Source organism: Ceratotherium simum, chromosome 14 (genome assembly GCF_057802395.1).
Source record: "Ceratotherium simum simum isolate JZ-2026a chromosome 14, ASM5780239v1, whole genome shotgun sequence".
Lineage (NCBI taxonomy): Eukaryota > Metazoa > Chordata > Mammalia > Perissodactyla > Rhinocerotidae > Ceratotherium > Ceratotherium simum.
The window spans coordinates 46510593-46525333 of record NC_141913.1 but is presented as its reverse complement, the minus strand read 5'-3'; the positions used below and the strand labels follow the sequence as shown (position 1 = coordinate 46525333).

Here is a 14741-nt window from a genome sequence, read left to right as displayed (position 1 = left end):
TGTGGCCGCCTGCTCCCTCTGGGCCAATAGGGAGCTGCCACCTCACGCTGGCCGGGCTGCCAGCCTCCTCTGACGCCTGGAGATTAGGGCAACTTAATCCTCGCTCCTCTCCTCTGGCTATTTCTGTGGGAAAGGGGGCTGGGCCGGCTGCTGTTTCCCTCAGCAACGGGGCCTGGCCCGGCTCCATTGTGAGGAGGGCCCCAGCTGGGAAAAGCAGTGGAGGAAGGAAGAGAGGAGCCATTCTTTTCAGAGGTGGTGGGAGCTGGAGACACCCAAGAGCCCTGGGTTCCAGAAAGGATGGAGAAGCCTTTAGGGTCTTCGGTCCCTCCCTGGGAGGAGAAGGCCAAAGAGGGACCCGGGGCATAACAGGGCTCATTGTTTACCTCACAAGATGAGGACGGAGCCAGACTCGGCTGCAGCCTAGGGGAGGAGGTGTTAGAAAGAGGACCAGGCTATCTTTCCCTTTGATGAAGAGGAGGAGGCTAGTCTCAGACAGCTCTGCTTGGAGGCTGGTCCTGGCCTTCAGCCCTGAGACCTCACACTTGGCATTTTCTGACAAGCCCTGTCAAAACGACTAAGCATTTTTCTTAGCATTTCTATTCTTGGAGCTTCTTAAAGGCTTCTCCCTCTGAAGCCCCCTCTGCTGCAGGGACTCCCAATCCTCCACTCTCCCACTGCTCTGACATCTCGATTTTGCTGTGGTCCTCTTTCCCTCTTCCCTCTGCCTCTTGCATCTCTCCTTCTTCACTGAGTCCGTCTCTCCCCGCATGCCTTCTTCCCATTTACCTTTTATTTCTTTTACACACACACACACACCCATTGGAAAAACAAACAAAAATCTCCCATCCTCTTCCCAGTCTCGGTTTTCTGTCAGAATAATAAACGTTCTGATGGCCTTGAGTGGGTCAATAAAACCATCCGGGCCTAAAGACCTTAGCAAACTTTGTGAACCAGATATGTGATACACTTCAGAAAAGTTTAGTCACTGGTAATTTTTAGCTGTCTTGGTACTTAAAGATCTGGGCTTCCAGATCTGAAAACACAGCCACTATAAAGCGACTACTTCTGACCATACCCAAGGAGTAAGATGTTACTGTATTTTACAAACGTGATTTAATTAAGCCCCTTAAAAAGAAGTATCTTCTGGAGGGATACCTTGCTGTTTTTAGTCATTCCCATAATGCTGTTTCCCTAGAGACCATTGTTTCAACCTGGAAAATGTCATGATATTAAGTGTCACACTGAAGAGAGTCAGTCACCCATTTCATGAGGTGCGTTTCGTTGTTGAACGCATCACAGCCCAGAGGAACAATACCCAGGGTCCAGTAGCACAGAGCACGTAAAGCCAAATCTAACCCCTCCTAAGACCTACTCCCCTCACCCCCACACAAATAACAAGATCCCAGTTTATTTCTCACAGGGAGGAAGGGGAGCCCCGGACCAGCATCTTTCTTGCAACCGCCAGCACAGCTTTCCTCAGACAATTCAGATCACCCACGAAGCACCTAACTTCGTTAGGCTTCACTTTCGACTTCTGCAAAATAGGGTTGTTGTGAGGATTAAGACGATTCATGTGTGTGGAACAGTTAACACATGCCCAGGGCCCAGTAAGCAATAGTAATATTGTCTTGGACCATTTTGGCCTTGGGAAGGTGCCTCCAGTATCTCCACGGCTCACAATAAGCTAGTGCACAAGGGTTGTTAACCTAAGTTACAGACGTAGAGCTGGAAGCCCAGGCAGGTGCAATAACCTGCCCAGGGTCACGCAGCCAGTGAGACGGTGCAGTTGGGATTTGAACTCAAAGCACTCAGCAACACACAAGCACCTTCCAAAGCATCGACCGCCTCTCCCACAGCATGGTGGTATTATAAATGGTTGGCCTGACCTGAGTCCCTGGCGGTTTGTTCTACGCAGACAAGTCCATTATGTGAGTGCCTTTGAAAACTGCTGGAGGCAGTCCTTCAGTGGATGGCGTGTGAGGCCTGTTAAGCAGGTGGAGGGATAACAGATCAATGAGGAGTGATGTTTCTGCAGCTCCCGTGGAGGTACTGCCCGGGTTCTCGGGCAAGGCTGGAGTTTCAAGGCCTCTGAGGAGAACTACTTTACACACAGACAGAGGAAGTGGGTCTTCCCATGCTGGTGTGATTTCAGGGGAAGGGGAATGCTCCCTCCAGCACCACACGGCTCCTCTAGATCCAGATAGTCTGATATGAAATGTGCCCGAAGAGCCAACATTAAGGAATCATTCTTCTGAGGTCTTTACTCTGTCTAGAGTCTTCTTTTCAAGTGAATATGCCTACCAGAAGGAAATCACCAGAATGATGGCACCAGATCCCTGGAAGCACCCCCAACACACGTGTGTGCACACATATGCCACATGCCACACACCAACACGCGTACGCACACCCCTTCAACACCCCCTGCAGTATTTTTAGAGAATAACAGTGCCACCTGGTGGCGATTTACATGCAAAGACCCCTCTAAACTTTGAAGAATAAATAACACGTTGTTATTGTGTACTGTACTTATTTGCTCTGGTTTCTCCACAGCCGAAAGTCCCTCTTCTCCCTCCTGGCCTTTTCCCAGAAAGTGACAAAAACTATAAACATACTTCTGAGAAGTGCTTTCCAGCACTCCCGGTGATGCTCTGGGTGAGAGGGACAATACTGAGAAAACAGCTTCCAAACGGAACTCCACGTCCTCAGTGTCTTAATACCCTGGATTATGCTTATTTAGGGAAGGAGCAGCAGGACTGAGGAGCAGAGGACAGTGAAGAAACGTCTTGGTTTCAGGAATTGGTTCCAGTAGCTGTCTGACACTGCGTTTTTTAAATCTGTCAATTACCAGAAGGGCAGAAAACACTATTATCAATATCACCAATTTCTGCTTCTCTGACCCAAGTGTGGTCTCTCCAGTAATGGCTCATCTCACTTTGCCATAAGTAAGAGAAATGCCATCCATTTGCATCACTGAGTTCCCTCCCTGTGCCCGGCACTGCACATGGGAGCCCCTCCCACTGCTGGTGACGTCAGCGTCGGTGCAAACACACACCTGGGGCTTTGTTTGCCTCCCAGGAACTCAGAAAGCCCAGGTCACCGGTGATCTTTATCTCCCTAAATCAACGTGATCATGTACGTCATGAGCGTAACTCGCTGCCCGGTACATCATAAGCGTTCTGTAACCGCAGCTGTGAATGCACCTAATACGTATGGAACTACATGTATGTTTATAACTAACAGCTATGCCTAGGGAGCAACACGAATTTTTAGCACTTTGGGATTTATAAGGATTCCTTACAAGGCATCAGGACTTCCAGCTGTGAGGTTTTTTATTTATGTAGGGGTTCAAGGCGTTCTTTCCAAATGGTAGCTCGTGAATCCTCGCAAAATCCCCTAGAAGTGACTGGCCAGAAAAGGGAACACGGGCCAACCATTAATCTGAGTAATATGGCAGTGGAGTCAGGAGGAAGAACAAGCAGTTCTTCAAACCACCCCCCACCGCCCCAAAGTCTGGAGCAGTAAAACTCCCTCGTAAACAACCTGGTTTTGCACTGTGCGTTCCAGGTAGACTCCTTACTCGCCCCAAGGCGGGGAAGGAATAAAGCTCTGAAAAATAATTCTGGGTTAGTCCGTGAGCAGGACAACAGGGAGGAGAGTTGGAGGGCTCACATTGTCCGATTCTCCTCGCCAACGTTTGAACACAGGTGAAATCAGGCTAAAGGAGTATGAAGAGGGCCTCAAGGGGGAGGCGGCAGATAGCAGTGCTGAAAGGGGCATCAGATGGGCTGGCAGCGGGCTTTGCGGGGAGAATGTTTCCCTGCCTTTTTCAGCTTGTGGCTGCCTGTGCTCCTTGGCTTGTCACCCCTTCTTCCGTTTTCAGAGGGTATCCCTCCGATCTCCACTTTAGTCATCACACTGTCTTCGCCTTTCATCTCTAGCTCTCCCTACATTCCTATTATAAGGATCTTTGGGATGACGTTGCCCCCGCCCCGATAACGCAGGATAATCTCCTCATCTCAAGATTCTTCATCGAATCTGCAAAATCCCTTTTGCCATGTAAGGTAACAGTCCCAAGTTCTGGGGATTAGGATGTGGACATCTTTGGGGGCCATTTTTCTGCCTCCCAAGCTGGGACATCAGGGCAGAGAGACTGAATGATATTGTGAGGAGGAACTTCTGTAATATGACAATCTTTTCATAAGGTCAATTTCTCTAAGTCCAAGGACTACGGAATGTTTCACTGATGAGTTGCCCATTGGAGTTCTGAAATGTGCGAATGGGAGCTGTGACATGTTCCCCACATTGGGGGCAAGGGAGGTCATTCCTGGGACTCTCCTGAGTTAGGGGTGGTGAGACCTTGGAGCAGCATAAATTTCTTCCCCCAGAAAGCAGAGAAAGCCCTTGAAAGTCCAGCTACCAACCAGGCAGGCCACACAGGTTGATAGAGAGATGCCCTTGGCCACCGCAGTCATGGAGAATGGAAAATGGATTTCATAACAACCAAATCACAGCAAGTTCCTTTTGACTGTCTCTGTTTGTGGCTTTGAGTTAGTAAGAGGAGTCCGGATGGGAGCCACATACACCACATGTAAGCACATCCTTCTGCTTTTCCGGAGAACCAGGTTGAAGGTAAGAGTTCTCAGCAGAGAAAGCTTTTCAGAATACCTTCAAGCTTACAAAACTCCCCAATCAGCACCATTCAGAGGAGTGGAGCCTCACCTCCCCCAGAGAGTAAAGACAATGAGGTGACATCCACGTGTACAGAACCTCCAAGGTGGTCCTGATCACAAATCTTCTGCCCTGTTGTCAGATTTTGCGGTAGATTCTAGAGCCTGATCTGCCCCTTGAGCACATGGGCGCCTCTGCCTCTCCCTGCACCCCAGCATGAACCGCTGCCCACACAGGCCCTGAGCACCCCATATTTAGTGCTGCCCTTCTCTCCTAGTAGAGTAGAGGCTTCTTTGAAGCTCCCAGTGGAAGACTCCACACACCATGGTCCCTTGGGTCAGCACTGAGGTTACAATGACCCTCACTCCCCCAGCCCTGCTGGTCGGTTCCCCTGGAGCCCCAATTTCCTGCTATCCTTTCCATTTGAAGAGGTTCACTCCATCTACCAAGTTCTGGATAGCCCCAAGCCCCAAGGATAAGCACACTTTCTCTCTTCAAAGCTCTTACTGTTTACAGAGCTCTTTCAATCCTTCGATTGTATCGGGGAGAAACATCTTTTTTTTTTTTTTGTGAGAAAGATCAGCCCTGAGCTAACATCCATGCCCATCCTCCTCTTTTTGCTGAGGAAGACCGGCCCTGAGCTAACATCTATTGCCAATCCTCCTCCTTTTTTTCCCCTTTTCCTCACCAAAGCCCCCATAGATAGTTGTATGTCATAGTTGCACATCCTTCTAGTTGCTGTATGTGGGACGCCGCCTCAGCATGGCCGGACAAGCAGCGCGTTGGTGCGCGCCTGGGATCTGAACCCGGGCTGCCAGTAGTGGAGCGCGCGCACTTAACCGCTAAGCCACGGGCCGGCCCCCACACTTCGTTTTAAGGATGGCTGATGAAGCATGGAAGATAGTTAACAGATGCATGCACTACTAATTGGTAAAAGGGACTGCAAAAATTCTAAAAGCCGTCAAATGCATCTACATTTGGCAATATGAGCGCTGATGATATGCTGGAAAACAAAATGAAACAAATATCGGAAAGATCAGACGCAGACACAGCCCACGGGAGGGAGACAGCAGCAGGGCTGTTTCCACACTCTCAGTCCCTTTTGTTATTCTGGATTTTTTTTGGTACCCAATATCTGTTGAAACACTTACAGCTCCAAGTACATTCAAACAACACCCACTTGTATGTACAAATGAAAGCAGGCCTCCAGTACGAAAAATAATGAGCAGATAACAAAGGGGAAAAGGGAAGAGTGTGTGTGCATAAATGCCTCAGCTACAAATCAATCAACCCCTGGGCTCGAAAGCTGTATTTTTTGTTCTCTAAGTATAACTAGGTGATGAGGAATAAATAGACGTGGGTTGTCACCAATTAGAGCAGCTGCTGTTCGCTCCCCAGTGACAATGCGGTGGGTACAGGTTAAGTGGGGAGGCCAGATAGGGAGCCAGAGAAAGGAGAGGTTAATTAAAATCACGTTGTGCTCAACTGCCTGGTGTACCTGAAATCACACTGTTTTCAAACCTTTTTCTTTTCCACCTACCACTACCTGAAAATATAAGAGCCACTGTGCATTTTAAAAAACAAAGTACAGGAAAATAGAAAATCTTTCCATAGTTCCTATTCTACTTTTTCTCTCTGCCTTCTTTGTTTTTCTGCTGAGGAAGATTTGCCCCAAGCTAACATCTGTTGCCAATCTTCCTCTGTTTTGTATGTGGGACACCACCACAGCGTGGCCACTGAAGAGCGGTGTAGGTCCGTGCCCGGGGAACTGAACCCAGGCCACCGAAGTGGAGCGCACCCAACTTAGCCACTAGGCCACCGGGCTGGCCCTGCCCTTTCTGATCAAAGGATAACACGACCTCCCTGGCCAGGTGCTCTCAGGCTCAAGTCCCTTAAAGAGCTGGGGAGCAAAGTCAGGAACAAAGGAGAAGAAGGGACAGGCCCGGGAAGGTCTTCCACAGGCAGTGCATCCCAAGACATATCAGAGAGTTAAAACATTCTAGATTTTCTCAGGTCCTTTGGCAACAATTTTTTCTTTTTTTTTGCGCTAAGGCCAAAACAAAGGACATGTGGTAGAAAGAGGTGGATGGTTGGTAAGCGGGTGTGAATGCCCCTGTGGTTGCACTGATAACTCTTGTTAAAGTTTTTATGTGGATGTTTACCAATCAAACTGGATAGGTTTAGGGCAATTTTAGCTCATCAGGACTGATGACTCTGAAATTGTTCAAAATGGGGAATTCACCCTTCCACGTGCTTCTGAACTCCCCAAGACAGGAATGTGCCTAGTCTATCTTATCACTGCACAGAGTTAGGCAAAACTGTGGTCATTAAGCCATGTCACTGGAGCCGGTCTGTAGGGTCCAAATCCAGGCTCCACCGTTTCCTTCCTCTGTGACCTTGAGCAAGTCAGCCAGCCCTCGGGGCTTCAGTTTCCTCCTCTGTAAAATGGGCATAACAACAGCACCTCCATTGAAAAGGCCTGAGTGAGAAAAGTAGTTGGCATAGTGCCAGGCTCATAGTGTGTGCTGTCTAAATATAAGCTGTTATTATCGTTAGGGGTTCAAGTTCTGTCTTGCTCAGCTTTCTAGCTCATCAAAGGCCAAATATCTAATGCATTTTATTGCTTAAAAATTTTTTTGTCGTAATTATTCATCACTTCTCATTTACATACTGTACAGATTATTTTCAAAGTGATATTTCAGAGGATTTTGAAGAGGCTTTGGTGGTGTTTCTGAACGTGGGCAGGGATCCCTTTGGGATTCTCATTACCACTTCCAGATGAGCTGCAGGTTCTGTCTGTCCAGTGTATCGGGAAGGTGTGGGGGAAGATATGACCCAGATGTACAGGATATAACACCTCCCACTGTACCCCACCCCCACCCCGCGCAGAAGGGTCCTGGAAAGTTCATAGGCGCACAATGGCCTCAAAAACCTCTCATGCCCACCTTGAAATTCCTTCTGTATTTTTCTCAGCAAAATCATTCCCCAGGTCTCTGCCTTTACTTTGAGGTTCAGTATATCTCTCTGTGCCTCAGATTCTGTATATGAGAAACCACAATAAAAATCTAGAGTGGGAACAATGTGAATGCACTTAACACTACTGAACTGTACACTTAAAATGGTTAAGATGGTAAATTTTTTTTTTTTTTTAATTTTTTTTTTTTTTTAATTTTAAAGATTTTATTTATTTTATTTTTTCCCCCCCAAAGCTCCAGTGGATAGTTGTTTGTCGTAGCTGCACATCCTTCTAGTTGCTGTATGTGGGACTCGGCCTCAGGATGAACGGAGAAGTGGTGCCGCGATGCGCACCCGGGATCCGAACCCGGGCCACCAGCATCGCAGCGCGCGCACTTAACCACCAAGCCACAGGGCCGGCCCAAGATGGTAAATTTTATGTTGTGTATATTTTACTGCAATTGAAATAATTCAAAAAATATAATCATTAAAAAAAAACCAAAACCCTAGAGTGGGAGGGACCTAAGACTTTCATTCGTGATTGACACCCAATTCGAAGAGGCTCAAGTCCAGAGTCACATCTTCTGGGGAGCCTTCCGCACTCCTTTTCCTCCTGGTGGGTGGGTAGGTTTCGGAGCTCAGCTGGAATAGTAAGTTCTTTCGCTCTTGGGTCCTGACCCCCAAGGGGGGCCCCAGGTGGGCTCTTGACTGTTCTTGAAAGCAGGAGCCTCCCTCAGAGGGGCCCAGTGGCTTGTGGCCAGGACCATGCCCAGGGGTGGCGCTTCTCACCGATTCTCTGGGCTGTTGGACACCAGGGTCGTGGGAGCAAGAGGACAGGAGAGGGGAGAGGAGCGACCACTTGTAATGGCTTGCTCATGGCTTGGCTGCCCACCGCCCTTCTCATCACTGAAGTAAGCCACCGGTGGGATGGGGAGACCCTGAGTGCGTTCGGAAGCTCTGGGTTGTAAAAATGCATCATTGCCCCCTCAGTGTGTTGTTCTCACAGCAGATGGGGAGCTGCAAATCGGCTCCCCAGAGGGGAGGGCCAAGGGCAAACTCAAGCCGGCACTGCCCTCTGCTGGGAACCCGGCTCACGGCTGCCCAGAACTCAGGACCAGAAGGGAAGCCAAGACAAGGCCTGGCCCCGGCGAGCAGGGGCAGGCCCAGGAGGGCTGTGCGGAGCCAGCAGTCCTGAAAGCAGTGCCTCGAATCCCCACAGGGCCCCCTGCAGCTACTTAGCTGGATCTCCCCTGCTCCGGGCCCCAGCGTTTCTCACCGGGGTCCTACTCACCCTATGCGGGTGCAGGCTGGCGTCATTCATAGCACGCCGTTTCCACGGGACCAGGACAGGTCTCTCTCCCCTTTGATCTAGGTGAGCTTCAACTGTTCCCCGGGGTACTCTGGGTCCTAGCCCCCCTGGGGGTGCGGCCTCACCCTGCATGTCCCTCCAGGGTGTGCCTTGTCATTGGCTTGTCTTTCTGCCACTGCCCCGTGCCCCATTTCTTTTCCAAAATAGAGTTCTAGGTGCCCTGTCCACTCTCAGTTCCCCCTCATTCGTTCTAAGAGTCTCTGAAGAGCTCCTGACCCTGCAGCCGGACTGAATTTCCAGAACATTAATGTGATGCTGCTACGCCCCTGTCGGACTTCTTTCAAAGTCTGCCAGTTGCCGAGAGGGTGACTAGAAAACTCAGCATGAAATACGAAGCCCTTCACGATCTGGTTCCTGCCTTCCTGCCCGTGTTTGACACCAACATCATCTCCTCTTGTGTCTGGCATCTTCCTGTCATTCAAACGAGAGGCGGCATGGTCTCTGCGGCCACACAGCTGGGACTCCTACACCTGCTCTGCTGTTTGCCGGCTGTTTGACTTTGGTGTTACCTCTCTTGCCTCAATTTCCTCATCTGTAACATGGAGCTGATGATAGTAATAGCATGCTTCATAGAGTTGTTAACATATACAGGCATACCTTGTTTTATTGGGCTCTGCCTTATTGAGCTTCATAGATATTGCATTTTTTACAAGACCCTCCACCAGCAAAAAGATTACTACTCACTGAAGGCTCAGAGGATAGCATTTTTTAGCAATAAAGTATTTTTTTATGTTATGCATATTTTTAATTTTTATTTATTTTTTAAAAATTATTTTATTGAGGTCATATTGGCTTATAACATTGTGTAAATTTCAGATGTACATTATTATATATCAGTTTCTGTATAGATTGCATCGTGTTCACCACCAATGGTCTAGTTTTTATCCGTCACCATATGTATGTGCCCCTTTACCCCTTTCACCCTCCCCCACCCCTTTCCCTCTGGTAACCACTAATCTGTTCTCCTTATCTGTGTATTTTGTTTATCTTGCACATATGAGTGAAATCATACAGTATTTGTCTTTCTCTGTCTGGCTTATTTCGCTTAGCATAATACTCTCAAGGTCCACCCATGTTGTCGCAAATGGCATGATTTTGTCTTTTTTTATGGCTGAGTAGTATTCCATTGTGTGTGTGTGTGTGTGTGTGTATGTATGTGTGTGTGTGTATACATATATATATATGTATATATACACCACATCTTTATCCATTCATCTGTTGATGGGCACTTGGGTTGCTACCACGTCTTGGCTATTGTGAATAATGCTCCAATGAACATAGGGGTGCATAAATCTCTTTGAATTGTTGATTTCGTGTTCTTGGGATAAATACCCAATAGTGGGATAGATGGACCATATGGTATTTCTATTTTTAATTTTTTGAGAAATGTCCATACTGTTTTCCATAGTGCCTGCACCACAATAAAGTATTTTTTAATTAAGGTATGTACATTTGTTAAGGCATAATGCTATTGCACACTTAATAAACTACAGTATAGTGTAAAACAACTTTTATAGGCACTAGGAAACCAAAAAATTTGTGTGACTTGCTTTATTGCGATATTTGCTTCTGGAGCTGAACCCACAATATCTCCAAGATGTGCCTGTAAACAATATAATATATGTAAAGCACTTAGAACACTATCTGGCACATAGTAGGCACCTTATAAGTGTTGGTCATTCTTCGTTGAAAATGTTGGGAAGTCTTCCTCTTGACTCCAACTTCTATGATCAATCTGATCGCCTGAATATTCAGATGAGCATCTTAGCCAGCAACCTCAGATCAGTTCCTTGATCTCCTCCACTCCAGTGACTTTCACTTCCAGTTTACCTAAGCCACCCACACTCATGACCACCCCAAAAGTAGTCAGGGCTTAGAACTCTTCAGAACTGTCTCAGAAACTTGCAACTTTAGCATCCTGCCTTCTGACAGCAACCACCCATCCTTCCAACTCTCTCAATGTGTACTGCTTCTAGATCTGCTTATTTCCTTTCCAGGTTATCCAGTTTTTTGGTTCCTCTTTTTCTTTCATCCCATAAGATCTTTCTAGCTTCTAAAAATTTCTCTGCTGAGTTTGTACATTATTGATCATTTGAACTCTTATCAAGAACTTGAATTCTCTTGTACCTTCATTCATTCACTCAGCAAACATCCGGGAGTGCCCTCTGTGGGTCAGGCACCACGTCAGAAATGAGCACACGCAATCCCTGCCCTCAAAGCTTAGGGTCTAGTGGGAAGAGGCAAAAATACATTAACAATCCTACACTTGCAAACTGAGGGGAGAGTTGGGATGGAGAATAAAGAAGAGGACCTGTTTAGGGGGGTCTTCGGGAATGACAACAGAAAAGGAGTCATTGAATTTGACCAAAGAGAGGTCATTGGTAGCTTTGACAAGGACAGTTTCAGGAGAACAGTGTTGGGATTTGAACACTTAAAGGGTTAATGGAAGTGAAGACATAGAGATGGTTCACACAGGATATTCCTTTGACGATTTCGAGAGGGGAAGCAGAGAAAAATCATAGATATTGCAGCAGGCAGGATTGGCACCTCCTTCAAAAATTATTAAGAATTTCAAGGTGGTGACAGCAGAGTATTAAAGCAAGGACCAGGCCCTGTGTGACTGAAAAGTCACATCCCATGAAGCTGGCTCTGACAGCAGGTTTGTAAGCCAATGAGAATAATTTGTTAAAAAAGAGAGATATTGATAATGTAAGAAAGAGGAGGATAACCATAGACATGAAATTTGGGGAAGAAAAAAAAGAGTTTGGACCCTCCACATATACTGGGATCCAGAGTATATGTGGAGGGATTCGACAGGAGGAGGTTATGTTCTCTACTGTAACAGGAAGAAAGACAAAGGTAGGTGCAGATGCAAGTGGGTTAGTAATATGGCTGTCATGGCCCCATCTTCTCAATGATGGCTGAGGCAAGGCTCCCAGTCAAGAGAGAGAGGGGAGGAGGAGGTGGAGGAGTGGGAGTTTGAGTAGAAAGAAAATGTGTGTGGAAGATGGTTGGGGTTGGAGTTTTGCCAGTCAAAAGAAAATGGAGGGAGGGTGGGTCAAGGGAGTTGTTGGTGTTTGTGAGCGTGGTAGTAGGATGAACCAAAGAATCCAGGTGAGACAAGAAAATAAGTTGTCAAGAGAGGCTATGAATGAAATTAGAGGGATCAATGAGTTAGCAGCCTTGACTAGGTTGAATGGTTGCTATTGAAGGGCCATTTGGGGAAGTGAGCTGAAAGGATAGGAGTTTGTGATCGGAGAGGGGAAGGTTTAATTTCTGTGGTGACCAGGTCCAGGGTGGCTCCAGGGAGGTATGTGGTTGGGTTACAAGAAATGGTCTCGGTTGATGAGGCAGTCCAGGAAAGGAGAGGAAAGTTGTTGGGTGGGTCATCAATGTGGAGTTGAATTTGACAAGAAAGATGAGAGGGATAGGGTGAAGCATGAGACTTAGGACAAGTGCTGAAGTCTTCACTCTGTTTTTCAAGACGGGGCAAAGAATGCACTATTAAAATTTTTCTTCTTACAAGCATATTTCTGTCTTAAGTTCTGAGATTCCCTCTGTTCTCCCATTTCAGCTGAGATATCAAATAGCTCGGGGACTGGAGGAGGCACACTTGTTTTTTTGGGCCAGGAGGGGGCGCAAGAGACTGCTACAGAAGTGTCAGATCTAAATAAATGCTTTTGGGGCCGGCTCCGTGGCTTAGCGGTTAAGTGCGCGCGCTCTGATGCTGGCGGCCCGGGTTCGGATCCCGGGAGCGCCCCGAGGCACCACTTCTCCGTCCAAAGCGAGGCCGAGTCCCACGTACAGCAACTAGAAGGGTGTGAACCTATGACATACAACTCTCTACTGGGGCTTTGGGGGGAAAAAACTGAATAAATAAAATCTTTAAAAAAAAAAAAAAAATAAATGCTTTTGGAAAACAAAGTGGCTTGAGCTCAGGACCGGCTCTGCCTCCTCTCTCATCAATGTCGTTCTGAAGGCAGGGTGGGGCCGGAGCCTGTCTGAGGGTTGGTTCACCTGTGAGCTACCCCTCTGTATTAGTTTCTTAGGGTTGTTGTAACTAATTACCACTAGCTTAGTGGCTTAAAACAACAGAAATTTATTGTCTCACAATTCTAAAGTCCAGACATCCAAAATTAGGATTATTAGGCAGAAATTAAGGTCTTGGCAGGGCCAGGCTCCCTTGGAAGGTTCTAGAGGAGAATCCTCCATTGCCTCTTCAGCTTGTGGTAGCTCCAGGTGTTCCTTGGCATGTGGCTGCATCACTCCAATCCCTGCCTCCTTCTTCACATGGCGTTCTCTGTGTCCATGTCTTCTCCTCTTCTGTGTCTTATAAAGACACTTGTCATTGGATTTGGGGCCCACCTAATCCAGGATGATCCAAGTCCAGATCCTTAACTTAATTACATCTGCTAAGACCCTATTTCCAAATAAGGTCACAGTTACAGGTTCCAGGGGGTTAGAAGGTAGAGATATATTTGGGGGGGCCACCATTCAGCACTACACCTTTCTTTTCTCTCCAGTTTAATAACCCAGTGGGTGGCCCACATTTTATTTTGGTGAAAATGTTAGTACAGTTACCGAGTTTTGACTATATGCCTGCCTGTGCTAAGGTCTTTACTGGGTTACCTTATTTAATGCTCACAAGTACCCCTATGGGGCAGATAGTACTGTTGACATATGAGGAAACTGAGGCTTTCGGAGGTGAGTAAGCTGCAGAGCAGGGCTTCAAACCCAGGGAGGCTGCCCTCTTAATCCCATGCTGCCTCTTCTTGGTAGGATCACATTTCTTCAGTTAGAATAGAAGTTAGTTAGAAGAATTTGAGGCGCTAAAGAAATCTGAAATCTTGTACTACAGGGTAGAGAAAAACAGGAATGTAAGTTCCCACCTTAAGCACTATAACTCTTGGAGCATGAAGTGTCCCCAGCAACAGTTACAGAGAGTGAAGGAGATGAAGACATCGGAACCAGTACAAATTCATCTCCCTGGAGAACCTGACTTCCACTACGAGGTGCCTTGTGTCCTGGACCTCAAGAGGGTATGCACCAGCATGGTGACCCTGCTTCAGAGGAGAAGGCACCAACCAGATGCACAAATGCGAGCAGAGCACACCTGTGGTCACTGGTGTGCTCATGTGTGCCATGCAGGTGTACCAGGCAGGCAGTGGGCAGCTTACGTTCATGAACGTAGCAAAGATGGAGGCTGTCAGTGCAGGGCTTCAAGGAGGCGCTTTCCAGTTCTTCCACAACGGGCGTATCTGCACTGGGAGCTCCTGGGCCCCGTGCTTAAGGAACTGGCTGAGCTCAAGGTGGTCTTGGAGCAGCAGGAGGCCTACTGCTTCTACTCGAGCTCCCTGCTGGTCATCTACCAGCAAGGAGCGGCCGGAGGTGGCCCTGGACTCAGATGCTGAGGACTTGGAGGGCTGTCAGAGGAGTTGGCCGACGCGTCTGCTGGTGCCAACGCCTTCAAGCATAGGGGTTCTCTGAAGTCCTCTCCCTTCAGGGACTGAGTAACCAACACCTACAGGGGACTCTGGAGACCCCAGGTCTTCCCTCTTAAGTGTCCCAAGCTTCTGAGGATGGGATCAAAGCTTCCTCAGACTCAGGCAGCAGCATTGACTGGGGGGATGTATTGCATACTCTTTGGGCCAGATGTGAAACTTGGAGGAACAGGTCCTGCAACTGCCCTTCTGTCCCTCACAGCATTTCTGTCCCCACTCAGATTGCATTTTTGGAGATAGGCCCAGGG

General features: G+C 47.7%; 1 pseudogene; it reads left to right on the top strand.

The window, feature by feature from the left end:
- The first annotated feature begins 13647 nt into the window (after window positions 1-13647).
- LOC101407845 (inositol hexakisphosphate kinase 2 pseudogene) lies at window positions 13648-14502 on the top strand (annotated as a pseudogene).
- The last annotated feature ends 239 nt before the right edge of the window (window positions 14503-14741 follow it).